Source organism: Hordeum vulgare, chromosome 7H (genome assembly GCF_904849725.1).
Source record: "Hordeum vulgare subsp. vulgare chromosome 7H, MorexV3_pseudomolecules_assembly, whole genome shotgun sequence".
In the NCBI taxonomy this organism is placed as follows: Eukaryota; Viridiplantae; Streptophyta; class Magnoliopsida; order Poales; family Poaceae; genus Hordeum; species Hordeum vulgare.
In genome coordinates, this window is record NC_058524.1 from 560,361,866 (window position 1) to 560,379,647 (window position 17,782).

A 17,782-nucleotide genomic window follows, 5' to 3' on the forward strand; every position below is an offset into this window, starting at 1 on the left:
GGGTGGGTTGTCCCCCCCGGTGAACTCCCGGAACCCATTCGTCATTCCCGGTACATTCCCGGTAACTCCATAAACCTTCCGGTAATCAAATGAGGTCATCCTATATATCAATCTTCGTTTCCGGACCATTCCGGAAACCCTCGTGACGTCCGTGATCTCATCCGGGACTCCGAACAACATTCGGTAACCAACCATATAACTCAAATACGCATAAAATAACGTCGAACCTTAAGTGTGCAGACCCTGCGGGTTCGAGAACTATGTAGACATGACCCGAGAGACTCCTCGGTCAATATCCAATAGCGGGACCTGGATGCCCATATTGGATCCTACATATTCTACGAAGATCTTATCGTTTGAACCTCAGTGCCAAGGATTCGTATAATCCCGTATGTCATTCCCTTTGTCCTTCGGTATGTTACTTGCCCGAGATTCGATCGTCAGTATCCGTATACCTATTTCAATCTCGTTTACCGGCAAGTCTCTTTACTCGTTCTGTAATACAAGATCCCGCAACTTACACTAAGTTACATTGCTTGCAAGGCTTGTGTGTGATGTTGTATTACCGAGTGGGCCCCGAGATACCTCTCCGTCACACGGAGTGACAAATCCCAGTCTTGATCCATACTAACTCAACTAACACCTTCGGAGATACCTGTAGAGCATCTTTATAGTCACCCAGTTACGTTGCGACGTTTGATACACACAAAGGATTCCTCCGGTGTCAGTGAGTTATATGATCTCATGGTCATAGGAATAAATACTTGACACGCAGAAAACAGTAGCAACAAAATGACACGATCAACATGCTACGTCTATTAGTTTGGGTCTAGTCCATCACGTGATTCTCCCAAGACGTGATCCAGTTATCAAGCAACAACACTTTGTTCATAATCAGAAGACACTGACTATCATTGATCAACTGGCTAGCCAACTAGAGGCATGCTAGGGACGGTGTTTTGTCTATGTATCCACACATGTAAATGAGTCTTCATTCAATACAATTATAGCATGGATAATAAACTATTATCTTGATACAGGAATTATAATAATAACTATACATTTATTATTGCCTCTAGGGCATAATTCCAACAGTTTGATCCACGTGCGGAGCTTCGGCCGGGCACCAATTGATTCGTGAAATGACGGCCGAGTTATAGAAACAATTACTTTGTTGTAAAAAATAAACTTTGGACCTGTGAATTCCTGAAACAACGGTCGAGTTTCAGAAACAATCACTTTGTTTCGTAAATTTTTTCCTTTGTGTTTCCGCAACATAGGTACTGTTACGAAAGAAATTTTTACAACAAAGGTCATGTTACAGATTTTTTTGCAACAAAAGTGAGGTTGCAAATTTTTTTGCAACCCTTCGTGGTGCGGCTTGCCGCATGCGGAGGCCGGCTGGCGTCGGGGCCGAGCGGCTGGCGGCGCGGGGGGTGGGGGAGGGTGGGGGGGAGGGGAGGGGCTACCGGCGGGAGCGGCTGACAGCGGCGTGCGTTGGGCTGCCGACGTCGGAGGCGAGCGGCTGGCGGCGCGGGGGTGGGGGTAGGGAGGGCCAGCCGACGTCGTGGCGGAGGGACTGCAACGGGAGTGGCCGACGTTAGGGGCGGTGGGCCGGCCGGCGTCGGGGACGAGGGCCGCGCCGTCGCCCTCCCAGATCCGGTAGCCGCCGCCTCCTTCCAGCGAGCGCGAGCGTGCCCAGTTTCAGGACCGTTTTCTGAAACAACGCTCCAGTTTCAGGAAATGGTCTCGGTAGGTCTCTGCTCCGTTGGCGCCCGGGCACGATCTGTTCCGTCGGATGAAGCAAGATCAACAGACGAGGAGGCGGCGGATAGATCACTCAGATCAGCCGGTGGGAGGTAAGAGTTTTCCATATAATTTTCTTTTAACATTTCATTATAGAAAAACTCTTACCTCTCACCGGTCGATCCGCGTGACCTTTCCGTCAGCTCTTCGTCCGTTGATCTTGATTAGATCTAATGGTCGAGATTGTGTCCACGTCCATTTAAGCTGTGACCGAGACGCGACCGTTTCCTGAAATAATCCCATTATTTCACGAAGTTGTTCCTGTAGCTGGAAGCAGTCGTCCCCGCAGCAGCACGGGCTTGGTGGCTGGGAGGGCGACGACGACTGGATGTGGGAGGACGACGCGCGAACGGGGCCAACCCACCGCCGTGACGACGACGACGTCTTTGGGAGCGGCGGCGGTCGTTGACAACCCAAGCAGGTACGGTTCTCCTTTGGATCCCGGTGATTTCTCCTCCTCCCCCATTTCCTCCCCGACGTTTGTTGTTCCTGTCGAGTCCTCCTTCGTGCCTTCCACTGCTTTCGTTGGCGGCTCGGTGGCGAGCGGCTACGTGGCCACTGTCCGCCGAGGAGGAGGCCGAGCGTGCCAAGCTCGCCCAGGTGCTGCCCCGCTCCCCTCCCTCCCCCACTGATGTGCTGAGCTTTAGTCAATAGGATATAAGATATGGGAAACTCGCCCTTTCACTGGCGGCTCGGCGGCGAGCGGCTACGTGGCCGCTGCCTGCCGAGGAGGAGGCCGAGCGCGCCAAGCTCGCCCAGGTGCCACCCCACTCCCCTCCCTCCCCCCGCTGATCTGCTGAACCTTAGTCAGTAGGGATAGTGTGTGATAACATCAGTGCCGGCTATGGCTTTTGGTCTAGTGCTCTTGGAAAATTCAGATTATCGCAGCCTCTTGCCGTTTTCCCAATTGTTGCATGAATGGTTGGGAAACTGTGAAGTACATGCTGACGATTCAGAGTTCGTGTTCATCGAGGATACGCAGACAGAGCATGGGCAATACTTGTTCAATCCTGCAGGGCAGCAGTCCTTGTTCAACTAATAGTGGGGTTGTGCGTGCATCGACCAGTATATGTTTTCTGATATATTTTTTTCTCATTCCACATGCTTAATTTGTGCATCTAATTGCTCTGTGGTTAAAGACATTATGCTGAGACACTGAGACTCCTCTTTTGTGCACACATTTTTTTTGTTCTTATCAAAATCTCTGTGCTAATGAGGCGACTACATGACTTCGACATGATATGTCAAACTTTTGATAGCATCATTTTGGTCTTTTTTTGCTTGACCTTATTTCATGTTTTCTGAATTTTCGTTATTGCATTTCCTGAAACTTATGAGGACATGGCAATTAGGCAATGTTTTTTTTTCTGAAAATCCAGTTATTCCTGCTCGAAGTAGCTAATGTTTCCATTTTTGTTTGTTTTCGCAGCATGGGTATCTATATAACCCAATGGTCGACGAAGCGGCTACGCGAGATATCCAACACCATCAAAGGGAAAAAGAGGGATGTCATAAGGAAGTCCTCTTTCGGGGATTTGCTTCATATCTCTCCTTTGCCTCCTCCTCCAGAAGCGTTTGTCGATTTCATAGTCATGAGGATTGATACCAAGAAGCGACTGCTCAAGTATGTGTTTGCTGTTTTTTTGCTTTTTTCATTTTTCTTTGTTGCATAAATTCTTCGATTTTATTTTTTGAAACATGTACTGATTTTCTTATGTCTCGCAGGTTAAATGACCGCAAGAAAATCCCATTAACAAGGGATATGGTTAAGAAGATATTTAATGTACCATCTGGAAGCAAGCCACTAGAATTCGGTAAAAGGGGGAAAGCAGATTTCCGTGAAATTTACTTGGAGGTGAAAGGGCTTCAATACCGACCACAGTTTCTGTCTTATCAAATGTTGTTGATGACGATGAGGATACCATTGATAGGTCATGGATTTTACTTTGCCTTTCATTGGTCCTAGCTCCTGGTACATGAAATATGGTGCCTCTGAATTATCTATACAATTTGCAAGACATGAGTGTTGTCTATGAGTTTGAGTGGGATGAGCATATTTTGTTAGATGCGATGAGGGAAGTTAAGAAATACCACGATAAGAGGAATGAAGGCAAACTAAAATTCCATATTGGCGGTTGTCTACCAATGCTTCTGGTACTTCCCTTCATTCCCGCAACACCCCCTTTTTTTGTTTTCCGGAGCATATTGGTTTTTATAGTGGCTTTTGTGTCTTTTTTTGCAATTAATTTACATGGACCACATTGACATCCCAAGAGGATGCATAGTTGATCATACCATCGACTATTCTCTGCCACGGGCTTGTTTTGTGAAGGAGTTCGATTTTACCGTTGTTATCGCAGTTGACACCCTAGAAGATGGTTTCGGGAAGCACCCTATAAGTATTCTTTTTTCAAACTCTTGAAACAATACCTTCTAGTTTATTTGTTGCAATTGCAACTCTGTATTCTTTTTGTCACATTTTCCATGTGTTTTTCAATATGTTTAGTTTTCTGGAATGCAGTTCAGCTCCACTACACCATACGCAACAACCAAGTTTCTGTCATACCCAGTTACCCAACAAAGCTAGAATGACAGAGGAGCCAAAGATAAACGACCAAGGTGGAGCTGGTGTGTCCGCAACACAGATTCCGGATGTGGATGGTGCTGATGGCGCTCAAGAACCAACAGAAGGTGGTATGAACGATGCTGATGGCACAACGCGGAATGTGCATGAGCCACCTTCGAAAAACACGGAGGATGGTGATGATGTTTGCGGCTCTTTAGAGGATTGGCTGCACCCTCTACCCACATTTGAGGAATTAGAGGTGAGCCATATAGCATTTATTCTTTGCAACTCTCTTCTTTTCCCGCATCGTATCTTTTTTGCTTGACAAAAAATATGAAAAATTTGTAGCTAATGTCGTTTCCCAAGTTCTTGGTTTTTTGTTTTTTATGCATTCCAGCTGCCCCCACACATGCGTGCTATATTCAACAAGCATAAAGAGATCCATGATGTAGAACTTAAAGGTGCATTGAGCTCATTTGGGAGTTTGTTGGAGGGCATATATCACAAACGAATGGGCCTGATGTTGTCTGAGGCATCCAAAGCTGGATTTAGGAGTGACGAAGAGAAACATGAATGTCCAGATGTCACTTTTGATGTACGAGCAACTCCTGCTCCTGGCATGTGCAATGCAACTGCTAGTGACCCATCTCCGCAACAGCAGAAGCAACCGAATTGTATTACAGGAACTGCCAATGCAACCGTCACTATTTCATCTTCGCAGCAGCTCAAGCAGCCTGACAACATGGAACAAGTTACTACATCAACTACTCAATCCACGGTCACTGCCTCGTCTATGCAGCAAGCCTCTCAACCGAATGACACAAAGAGTGTTGATCCAGGAGTGGTAGTTGGTAAAACAAATCCTGCCCAAACACCCCACAACAGTGAGAGTGAGCACAACAATGGAAATGATCGCAACAATGCAAAGGAAGAAGATATTGTTGGAAATATGCCCTAGAGGCAATAATAAAATAGTTATTATTATATTTTCTATTTCAAGATAACCGTTTATTATCCATGCTATAACTGTATTGAATGTAAACATAAATGCATGTGTGGATATATAGACAAAACAATGTCCCTAGTGAGTCTCTAGTTGACTGGCATGTTGATCAAGGATGGTTAAGGTTCCTAGCCATAGACAAGTGTCTTCACTTGATGACGGGATCACATCATTGGGAGAATGATGTGATGGACAAGACCCAAACTATAAAGGTAGCATATGATCGTGTCATTTTGTTGCTATTGTTTTCTGCATGTCAAGTATTCATTCCTATGACCATGAGATCATGTAACTCACTGACACCGGAGGAATGCCTTGTGTGTATCAAATGTCGCAACGTTACTAGGTGACTGTAAAGGTACTCTACAAGCATCTTCGAAGGTGTCCGTTGAGTTAGCATGGATCAAGACTGGGATTTGTCACTCCGAGTGACGGAGATGTATCTCACGGCCCACTCGGTAATTGTGAGAACCCGAGACCGACGTTCCAGAAGATTCCCCTTCTATTCCATTTTCGTCGTGTGTTTAATTTTATTTGTCGCATCAACATCGCATCATGTGCATCATCCACATTGCATCGGCATCCCATTGCCGCCAGTTTTTAAAAGTTGCATCCGTTATCAGTTGCCGGTTCTCGTCGTTGCGCGTGTTTAGCCCGACCACACACGTACGCGCCCGCGACATAGTTTAAATCCTGTTTTTAAAAGGGTGTATAAAACTTTATTTGATTGGGTTGAAACTTGACGTGCGGTCTTAATTAGTTGTAGCTAGGCCGCGTGTCAAATTTCGTCGCAATCGGAGTCCGTCTGGTACCCGAACGGTCGACCGTAGCGGCACCGTATGCGGTTATTCGTCGGATGTGACTCGGTGTTTTAAAACGCGTGTCACGGGCGCACCCCTTCTCTCTCATCTTAGCCTAAGCCCATATACACATCCCATCAAACCCATCTAGCCACTTCCTCCGTTTGTGGTCATCGGATCGCGATCGGACGGATGAGGTCCACCCCACCAAAGCCCAACCCTATTTAAGACCACCCCATGGAGAGGCCTCTCTCACTTCACTAGGGTTCCCCCTAGTCATTTTTGCAGCCACCCCCCTCAAAACCCCCACCTGCTAGCCCCATCTCCTCTCGCCCCCAAAATCTCATCTCAGGTCAGATCTGGACCATTGGATTTCCATCCACAGGCCCAGATTCGCTCAGTTTTCCCACCTACCGGGCATGTCCGTGGTCAAATCGGACACGTCCGACGACCACAGAGCCAACAGAGCCTGAGATCGTCCTCCTCCCGTAGCCTCGTTCCCGAGCTCCACATCGGGGAGGAGCCCCGATCCAGAGCAGACGCCGTCCTGGAACCCGCCTTCCTCCACTGCCGCGCCGTGCCAGATCCGGCAGCCGCCGCCCGGATCCAGCTCCTGCCAGCTTCCCCAATCGCCTCGTGCCCTAGCTTCCACCGGCCGAGGCCCTCCATTCGACGTCGCCGCCTGGGTCAACCCCTGATCCAAATCGGATCGGGAGGAGCCGCTCGCTAGCGCCGCATCGCCCCTTGGCCGCAGCACCCAGGACAGCTCGGCCGAGCTGCCGCGCCAAGCCAGGCCGCCTCACGCGACGGCCCGCACTAGTCGGCCTCGCCTCCAGCGCCCGGGGTGGCCCAGTTCCTTCGCCCCGACCAGGCCTGGTACCCCTCCACCGACCTGGGCCGAGCCCAGCTAGGTGAGCGCCCCCTGCTGCCCTATCCAGCGCCCGTGGTGCGTTATAGCTATATATTGCTCGCCGTCGTTTTGGCCCAGATTAGGAATTCGGCCCGAGTAGATTTTCCTATTATCCGACGTTTTAATAATTTCAGGAATATATAGATATTCAAACGAGCGTAGATATTTAACCGAGTGTCGGATCGCGACGTGTTGTATATGTAACTTGTGTAGTTTTTCGTGTAGATTCGTAATTTGCAACTTGCATGCATGTTTGAAGTAGTTTGACCCGCCGAATGCCTAGTTTTGCGTGCTGTCCCAATAGGGGATCGTCCCGTATTTATTTTGTTGCGTGTCCGGATTGCTCAAACTCCGTAGATAAAATGCTCATGTTTTAGGAACCCTTTCCCATGCATTTTAGAGTAGTTGTTTGTATTTTTGAATGTAGGATTCCGTCACTAGTTTGCTATACCGTGTTTAGGACATATTCCCACATATTCGTGTGGCGTTATTTTTGTTTTGCAACCCCACATGTTATATATGTTTTCGGGGTAGAAAAATCCATAGAATTTAACTGTGCATTTAGTTTTAGCTTTTGAGCAAGTTAGTGCGTGTGATATTTTGCCATGTTGCCCTTTTGTTTATTTTGTGGGATTTAATCCGTGCGTGATATGAAGGAGTTGTCAACTAGAGATATGCCCTTGGATGTGTAGGCTAGCCTGTGGTAATTTTGGTTGCCCTAGAAATCCATGTTTAGGTGTGGTTTGCTTGCTCTCAACTTGCTAGAAAATAGTGCTGATTTGTAGATACTGAAATATTTCTAAGTCTGAAATCTGTTATATTTTGTTGTTGTCTGGTCATGTGTTTATCTGGTGATCTCTAGCTCTTTTGAGGTTGGTGCAATGGAGTTAGTTGTAGACTTTAGGATTCTATAGCATGCTGTCAATTTTAATGCTATTTGGAGTCTTGTAGCTTGTGGTTTTGCTGCTGTCAATATGCCTTCAGATCGAAAACTGCACTTTCATAAACTGTGTTTTCCTCAAAGTCTGAAACTGTGTGTGAGATGCCCTTTTGTGAGTTCGTTTCCTAGTGATCCATGCTTCCATGCTAGGTATTATTAGTTGTATGTTGTAGTGCTTCTTGCCCTCTATCGTCTCATGCCTTGTTTGAGTAATTTGGATTTGTGTAGCTCGTAGTTGTGGGGTGTAGAAAATGCTATGTGGCTGATTTTGGCAGATTGTAGTGATTTCTTGTTTAGCTCGTAGTTGTTGAACCGTTGCTCCATTTTGATCGTGTCCTATATGAACCTTTCTTAGAATCTCATGTAGTTTCATATTATCTTGCTGGTTATGTGTTTTGAAATGCTTGTGACTGTCGTTGCACACATTTTGCATCCATGTCATCATATCTTGCGGTGTTCGTATCTTTTGAACCGTAGCTCCGTTGGAGATGTTCTCTATGTGTAAATTGGTTGTAACGACGCGAAGAATCACATGAACCTATTTATTTTGCTGGTTAACAAACATTTAAATGTGTTAGTTCAGATCTGGACAGAAATATAAATTAACGTATGAGGTCATCTCGGAGATTCTATGTCATTTCTGACCTCATTTAAAATGCCTAGATAGGTAGAATAAGTACGCTTCACCACTTGCCATGTTTAATCATATTTAATATTGTCGAGTAAATAATTAGGATAGAACTAAATAATCCGTATGTGGAGTTTCGTCAATATGCACCTCGTTGCATATTGAACTTCACTTAATGTGTAGCATTGATTGTTGTGAATTGGCATGCCATGTCTTGCATATATTCAGCCGCTCATGCATCATTTGTGTTGTGCATCGTGTGGTGTATATCGTGTGTTGATGCTTGTTTCCGGTTTGCTTCGTCTCGATAGAGTTTCGCAAGCGTGTCGGATTGTGGGGACCCGTTCGACTACGTCGGTTCGTCTACTTCACGGAGTCGCTCTTCTTCCAAGCGAGATCTCAGGCAAGATGACCATTTCCCCAGATACCATTACTATCATTGTCTTGCTAGTTTTACCGTTTCTATCGTTATGTCTTGTTGCCTACCAGATGTTAAATATCAGCCTCCCAACATTGCCATGAAAACCTTCAACCTGTTCACAACCTAGCAAACCACTGATTGGCTATGTTACTTGCTTAACCATGTGTTAGCGTTGCTAGTTGCAGGTGCAGTTGTTTCCATGTGATAACATGGGTTTCTTGTTATATCACCATATTAATGCTATTTAAATTAATGCACCTATATACTTGGTAAAAGGTGGAAGGCTCGGCCTTTCTAGCCTGGTGTTTTGTTCCACCTTTGCCCCCTTAGTTTCGGCTACCAGTGTTATGTTCCATAATTGAGCGCTCCTAACACGATCGGGGTTGTTATGGGGACCCCCTTGATAATTCGTTTTAGATTAAAGCTGGTCTGGCAAGGCCCAACATTGGTACTACATTTGCCCAACATAATAATTTTGTTAATACTGAAAGCATAGGGCATCATGGAACCGAGGAGTAATTTTACATAATACAGAGGGGCCAGTGCTGATGGTGCTGGTCCAAAACAGAGCACTATGCGGGGCCAACCCAGGGCAACTTGGGAGATTTCTATCAGGCCACCGTACGCGTCGCTCATCCATCGTCACCTGAGAACGAGATACGCGGCCCCTATCGGGATCGTCGACACGCCGGGCGGCCTTGCTGGATTAGTTTTACCTTTGACAAATGTGTTGTGCATCGGGATTCCGGTGATGCTTTGGGTAATCTCAGAGTTGAGGTTTTCCACTAAGGAGTCCGACAAGATCGCGAGCTTCGTGATCGAGGATTTCTATGCGGTTTGTGGTAATTTGTGATGGATTAGTTGGAGCACCCCTGCAGGGTTAAACCTTTCGGAAAGCCGTGCCCGCGGTTATGTGGCAACGTGGAAACTTCGTGTGTAGGTGGGGTTATGTTAATTTAACTTGAAGTTAATTTAATTAAAAAATATGCCAACTGAGTGTGTAACCGTGACTGTCTCTTTCGTGAGCTCCTTCTTCGATCGAGGACACGGTGGGGTTATGTTTGACGTAAGTAGGTGCTCAGGATCATTCATTTGATCAACAGTAGTTCACATCCGTTTTGCGTAGATCATCCCACTCTTATATCTTGTACTCGTGAGTTAGCCACCTTATATATTGCTTAGTCACTTGCTGTAGCCTCACCACTTAACCTTACCTCACCTATTAAGCTTTGCTAGTCTTGATACCTTTGGAAATGAGATTGCTGAGTCCCATGTGGCTCACAGATTACTACAACACCAGTTGCAGGTACAAGTAAAGGTTACTTGACTTGAGCGCGTTGATTGTTCATTTGGAGTTGCTTCTTCTTCTTCTTCTTCTTCATCGATGTAGGATGGGTTCCAGACTGGCAGCATGGGATAACAAGGATGGACGACGTTCTTCTTTTCTCGTTTGTTTTCGTCCGTAGTCGGACCCTCCTCTTCTTCATGATGATTATGTATTGTACTGATGTGACTCTGATGTAGCTCGTGGCGAGTGTAAGCCAATTCCATATAATTTTCTCTTCAATACATGTACTTGTAACGATATCCATTCTTGCGAAACGATGAGATGCGGTTCTATCCCTGACGAGGCCCTCGTGCCAAATTGAGGATAGGATCGCATCTTGGGCGTGACAGTAATACAACATCACAAACAAGCCTTGCAAGCAATGTGACTAAAGAGTTAGTCACGGGGTCTTGTATTACGGAACGAGTAAAGAGTCTTGCCGGTAACGAGATTGAAATAGGTATGGAGATACCGACGATCGAATCTCGGGCAAGTAACATACCGAAGGACAAAGAGAATGATATACGTGATTGTGTGAATCCTTGACATAGAGGTTTAACCGATAAGATCTTCGTAGAATATGTAGGATCCAATATGGACGTCCAGGTCCTCCTATTGGATATTGTCCAGAGAGTGTCTCGGTCATGTCTACATAGTTCTCAAACCCGCAGGGTCTGCACACTTAAGGTTCGGTGACGCTTTCGGTATAGTTGAATTATTGATGTTGGTAACCGAATGTTGTTCAGAGTCCCGGATGAGATCCCGGACATCACGAGTGTCTCCAGAATGGTCCGGAAACGAAGATTGACATATAGGATTGTTGCATTTGGCCTCCGGAAAGATTTTGGACGTTATGGGTAAAGTATCGGGAGTGACGAATGGGTTCCGGGGTTTTACCGGGAGGGGCCACCCACCCGGGAGAGAACCTAATAGGCCCATGGGTGGTGCACCAGCCCTTAGTGGGCTGGTATGTCCAGCCCAATAGGGCTATTTCGGCCAAGACAACAATAAAGGAAAAAGAAGAAGAAAAAAAGAGAGGAGGTGGGAAAGGAGGAAAGGACTCCTCCTCCAAACCGAATTGGAGGAGGATTCCTTCCTCCTTGGCTCGGCCGATGATACGTCTCCAACGTATCTATAATTTTTGATGGTTTCATGTTGTTATCTTGTCAAACTTTGGATGTTTTACATGCCTTTTATATCTTTTTGGGGACTAACCTATTAATTCAGTGCCAAGTGCGAGTTCCTGTTCTTTCCGTGTTTTTGACCCTTTTTCAGGCGGAGTCCAAACGGAATAATTCTTTCGCGATGATTTTTTATGGAAAATATCAAAAATACCGGAAGAAAAAGATACCGGAGAGGGGTCCCGAGGAAGCCACAAGCCCTGTCGGCGCCCCCCAGGCCGCACCAACCAAGCTTGTGGGCCCCTCAGGGCTCACTTGACGCAACTCCACCGCCACCTGGTCCTATAAATCCTGAAACCTCCAGAAAGAAACCTAGATCGGGAGTTCCGCCGCCGCAAGCCTCTGTAGCCACCAAAAACCAATCTGGAGCCCGTTCTGGCACCCTGCCGGAGGGGGAATCCATCTCCCGTGGCCATGTTCATCATCCCGGCGATCTCCATGACGAGGAGGGAGTAGTTCTCCCTCGGGGCTGAGGGTATGTACCAGTAGCTATGTGTTTGATCTCTCTCTCTCGTGTTCTTGAGATGTCTTGATCTCGATGTACCGTGGGCTTTGCCACTATAGTTGGATCTTATGATGTTCTTCCCCCTCTCCCTTCTTGTATTGAATTGAGTTTCCCTTTGAAGTTATCTTATCGGATTGAGTATTTGAGAACACTTGATGTATGTCTAGCACGTGTCTATCTGCGGTGATCAACTTGCGGGTTTGTGACATTGGGAACCTATGCATATGGGTTGGGACACGTATGATTCATGTGAGTACTCGATGTATGTTTTGGTGATCAACTTGCGGGTTCGTGACATTGGCAACCTATGCATAGCGGTTGGCACATGTTTTGACTCTCGTGTAGAAACTTTGGGGCACTCTTTGAAGTTCAATGTGTTGGTTGAATAGATGTTCTGAGATTATGTGATGCATATCGTATAATCATGCCCACAGATACTTGAGGTGACAATGGAGTATCTAGGTGACATTAGGGTCTTGGTTGATATGTATCTTAAGGTGTTATTCTAGTACGAACTCTATGAAAGATTGAACGGAAAGAATAGCTTCGTGCTATTTTACTACGGACTCTTGAATAGATCGATCAGAAAGAATAACTTTGTGGTGGTTTCGTACACGACAATAATCTCTTCGTTTGTTCTCCGCTATTAGTGACTTTGGAGTGACTCTTTGTTGCATGTTGAGGGTTAGTTATATGATCCAATTATGTTATCATTGTTGAGAGAACTTCACTAGTGAAAGTATGAACCCTAGGCCTTGTTTCCATGCATTGCAATACCGTTCGTGCTCACTTTTGTTACTAGTTACCTTGCTGTTTTTGTAATTTCAGATTACAAAAACCTATATCTACCATCCTTATTGCACTTGTATCACCATCTCTTTGCCGAACTAGTGCACCTATACAACTTACCATTGTATTGGGTGTGTTGGGGACATAAGAGACTCTTTGTTATTTGGTTGCAGGGTTGCTTGAGAGAGACCATCTTCATCCTATGCCTCCTGCGGATTGATAAACCTTAGGTCACCTACTTGAGGGAAAATTGCTACTGTCCTACAAACCTCTGCGCTTGGAGGCCCAACAACGTCTACAAGGAGAAGGTTGCGTAGTAGACATCAAGCTCTTTTCTGGCGCCGTTGCCGGGGAGGTTAGCGCTTGAAGGTATATCTTTAGATCTTGCGATAAAATCTTTTTGTTTCTTGTTCTTTTGCTAGAAAACAAAAAAATGGAATTGAGGATGCCTCATATGCTCCATCTTTTCAGTGTCTTTCGTGAGCATGATGGGAAGGAAAATTGTGCTCAAGTGCTGAAAGAAGAATTACATAGAATGCTTGGCATAGAATATGTGAATGATGAGCATGATTGCAATGTTGTTAGCATGAATTCTATGAATACCCATGATGCTAATGATATGCAAAGCCACAAGCTTGGGGATGCTATATTTGATGAAGATGATCTTTTTAGTTCTTCCACTTTGAATGATCAAAATTATTTTGATGAAAGCATGCCCCCTATCTATGATGATTATTGTGAGGATACTTATGCTTTGAAGAAGAGGGATGATAAAACTTGTCATACTTTCGAAAGCCCCTTTGCTAAACCTTGCTTTTTCATTGTGGACACAATTTGTAGTGCTCAAGTCTTTTACGATACTCCCACTACTATTCTTGAGAATATATTTCCTTATGTGGAGAGTAGTAAAATGCCTATGCTTGTAGATCATGAAAAGAAAGCCTTAGGTGCTGGTTACATTGTTGAATTCATTCATGATGCTATTGAAAATTACTATGAGAGAGGATCATATGCTTCTACTTATTGCAATAGTATCAAGCTTCCTCTCCATATGTTGAAATTTTTGAAGCTATGCTTGTTTTGCCTTCCTATGCTAGTTGATTCTTGCTCCAATAAATTGTTTGATCACCAAATCCCTATGCATAGGAAGTGGGTTAGACTTAAATGTGCTAGCCATTTGCTCCATGATGCTCTCTTGTGTTTCAATCATTACCTTTTATGTGAGCATCATTGAAATCAATGCCTAGCTAAGGGCGTTAAACGATAGCGCTTGTTGGGAGGCAACCCAATGAATAAATTTTTCTTTGCTTTTTTGCTTCCTGTTTTGTTTTATAAACACCATCATAATTCTTTTATGATTGTGTCTTTTGTGTTTCTTTTTGTGTTTGTGCCAAGCAAAACCGTTATGATTAGTCTTGGTGATGATTGTTTGATCATGCTGGAAAAAGACAGAAACTTTCTGCTCACGAAAAGAATTTTCTTTTTTATTCTGTAAGAGATTTTGAGTTGATTTTTTTGCTTCTGATTTCTATGCAATTTCTTCAGACTGTCGTAATTGTTAAGATTTTTTGAAGTACCAGAAGTATACGAAGTATACAGATTACTACAGACTGGTCTGCTGTTAACAGATTCTGTTTTTGTTGAGTTGGTTGCTTATTTTGATGAAACTATGGATAGTATCGGAGGGTACTAGCCATGGAAAAGTGAAAATACAGCAACCCAACACCAACGTAAGTATAATTTAAGTTTGCTACAGTACCTAAGGAAGTGGTGATTTGCTTTCTTATACTAATGATATCACGAGTTTTTGTTTAAGTTTTGTGTTGTGAAGTTTTCAAGTTGTGGGTGAAGTTCTTATGGACAAAGAGATAAAGAGTGGCAAGAGCTCAAGCTTGGGGATGCCCAAGGCACCCCAAGTTGATTCAAGGATGCCAAAAAAGCCTAAGCTTGGGGATGCCCCGGGAAGGCATCCCCTCTTTCGTCTTCAATCCATCGGTAATGTTACTTGGAGCTATATTTTTATTCACCACATGATATGTGTTTTGCTTGGAGCGTCTTGTATCGTAGGAGTCTTTTATTTTTGTTGTGTCACAATAATCCTTGCTGGACACCTTTTTGAGAGAGAGAGACATGCACTCATCGTGATTTTGCTAGAATGCTCATTGTGCTTCACTTATATCTTTTGAGCTAGATACTTTTGCTCTTGTGCTTCACTTATATCTTTAGAGCTAGTTGATTTTGCTCTATGTGCTTCACTTATAGAGCACAGTGGTTCATGGATTGGTAGTTGGCTTATGCTATGAAAGTAGTCCCAAAAGTGGTAGTTATCCAAAGGGTTACAAAAACTTCCATCTTCATGTGCATTGAGTAGAAAGAGAAGCTTGATTCCTCTCAATTAGTTTTGAGATGTGGTTGTGGTAATATTCAAGTTATGTTAGTATGGTGTTGTGAATCTAGAGATACTTGTGTTGAAGTTAGTGATTCTCGTAGCATGCACATATGGTGAACCGCTATGTGATGAAGTTTGAGCATGATTAGTTTATTGATTGTCATCCTTTGTGTAGCGGTCGGGATCGCACGATGGTTTATACCTACCAACCCTTCCCCTAGGAGTATGCGTTGAACGCTTTGTTTCGATTACTACTAAAACTTTTGCAACAAGTATATGAGTTCTTCATGACTAATGTTGAGTCCATGGTTTAGATGCACTTTCACGTTCCACCATCACTATCTTCTTTAGTGCCATGCAACTTTCGTCGGTGCATAAAACCACCATTAGCCTCCCTTAAAACAACCACCATACCTACCTACTATGGCATTTTCAAAGCCATTCCGAGATATATTGCCATGCAACTACCACCATGACATGTGCCACCACTTCTACATTGCCATTGCATGATCATAAGATAGCTAGCATGATGTTTCCATTGATGTCTATGCCATGCTAGATCATTGTCACGGTACACTACCGAAGGCATTTCATATAGAGTCATCATTGCTCTAAGTTTTGAGTTGTAAGTGTGATGATCATCATTGATGGAGCATTGTCCCATGTGAAAAAAGAGGCCAAAGATGCCCACCAAAATAATAATAATAAAAGAGGCCAAAGAGCCCACCAAAAAAAATGAGTGAAAAAGAGAGAAGGGACAATGCTACTATCTCCTTTCCACACTTGTGCTTCATATTAAGCACCATGATCTTCATGATTGAGAGTCTCTCATTTTGTCACCACCATATAGCTAGTGGGAAATTTTCATTATATAACTTGGCTTGTATATTCCTATGATGGGCTTCCTCAAAATTTCCCTAGGTCTTCGTGAGCACGCAAGTTGGATGCACACCCACTAGTTTTCCTTAAGAGCTTTCACATACTCATAGCTCTAGTGCATCTCTGGCATGGAAATCCCTACTCATTCACATTGATATCTATTAAGGGGCATCTCCATAGCCTTTTTAATATGCCTAGTCAATGTGACCATCTTCTCCCTTTTTGTCTCACAACCTCCACCACTCCATTCCACCTATAGTGCTACAACCATGGCTCACGCTCATGTATTGCGCGAGAGTTGAAAAAGTTTGAGAAAGTGAAGGTGTGAAAACAATTACTTGGCCAATACCGAGGTTGTGCATGATTTAAATTCGTTGTGCAAGGATGATAGAGCATAGCCAGATTATATGATTTTGTAGGGATAACTTTCTTTTGGCCTTGTTATTTTGAAAGTTCATGATTACCTTGCTAGTTTGCTTGAAGTATTATTGTCTCCACATCAATAGCAAACTATTGTTTTGAATCTAACGGATATGAACATTCATGTCACATAAGAGGAGTTACAAAGTACATCTATGCTAGGTAGCATGAAAGCATCAAAAATTCATTCTTTATCACTTCCCTAATCGAGGACGAGCAGGAGTTAAGCTTGGGGATGCTTGATACGTCTCCAACGTATCTATAATTTTTGATGGTTTCATGATGTTATCTTGTCAAACTTTGGATGTTTTATATGCCTTTTATATCTTTTTTGGGACTAACCTATTAATTCAGTGCCAAGTGCCAGTTCCTGTTCTTTCCGTGTTTTTGACCCTTTTTCAGGCGGAGGCCAAACGGAATAATTCTTTCGCGATGATTTTTTATGGAAAATATCAAAAATACCGGAAGAAAAAGATACCGGAGAGGGGTCCCGAGGAAGCCACAAGCCCTGTCGGCGCGTCCCCCCAGGCCGCACCAACCAGGGGCCCACTTGATGCAACTCCACCGCCATCTGGTCCTCTAAATCCAGAAACCTTCAGAAAGAAACCTAGATCGGGAGTTCCGCCGCCGCAAGCCTCTATAGCCACCAAAAACCAATCTGGAGCCCGTTCCGGCACCCTGTCGGAGGGGAATCCATCTCCGGTGGCCATCTTCATCATCCCGGCGATCTCCATGACGAGGAGGGAGTAGTTCTCCCTCGAGGCTGAGGGTATGTACCAGTAGCTATGTGTTTGATCTCTCTCTCGTGTTCTTGAGATGTCTTGATCTCGATGTACCGTTGGCTTTGCTACTATAGTTGGATCTTATGATGTTCTTCCCCCTCTCCCTTATTGTAATGAATTGAGTTTCCCCTTTGAAGTTATCTTATCGGATTGAGTCTTTGAGAACACTTGATGTATGTCTAGCACGTGTCTATCTGCGGTGATCAACTTGCGAGTTTGTGACACTGGGAACCTATGCATATGGGTTGGCACACGTTTGATTCATGTGAGTACTCGATGTATGTTTTGGTGATCAACTTGTGGGTTCGTGACATTGGGAACCTATGCATAGGGGTTGGCACACGTTTTGACTCTCCGGTAGAAACTTTGGGGCACTCTTTGAAGTTCTATGTGTTGGTTGAATAGATGATTCTGAGATTATGTGATGCATATCGTA

The 17,782-nt window shown here is 44.5% G+C and overlaps 1 pseudogene; it reads left to right on the forward strand.

The window, feature by feature from the left end:
* Window positions 1-4,502: 4,502 nt before the first annotated feature.
* Window positions 4,503-5,333, forward strand: LOC123413636 (annotated as a pseudogene).
* Window positions 5,334-17,782: the final 12,449 nt, after the last annotated feature.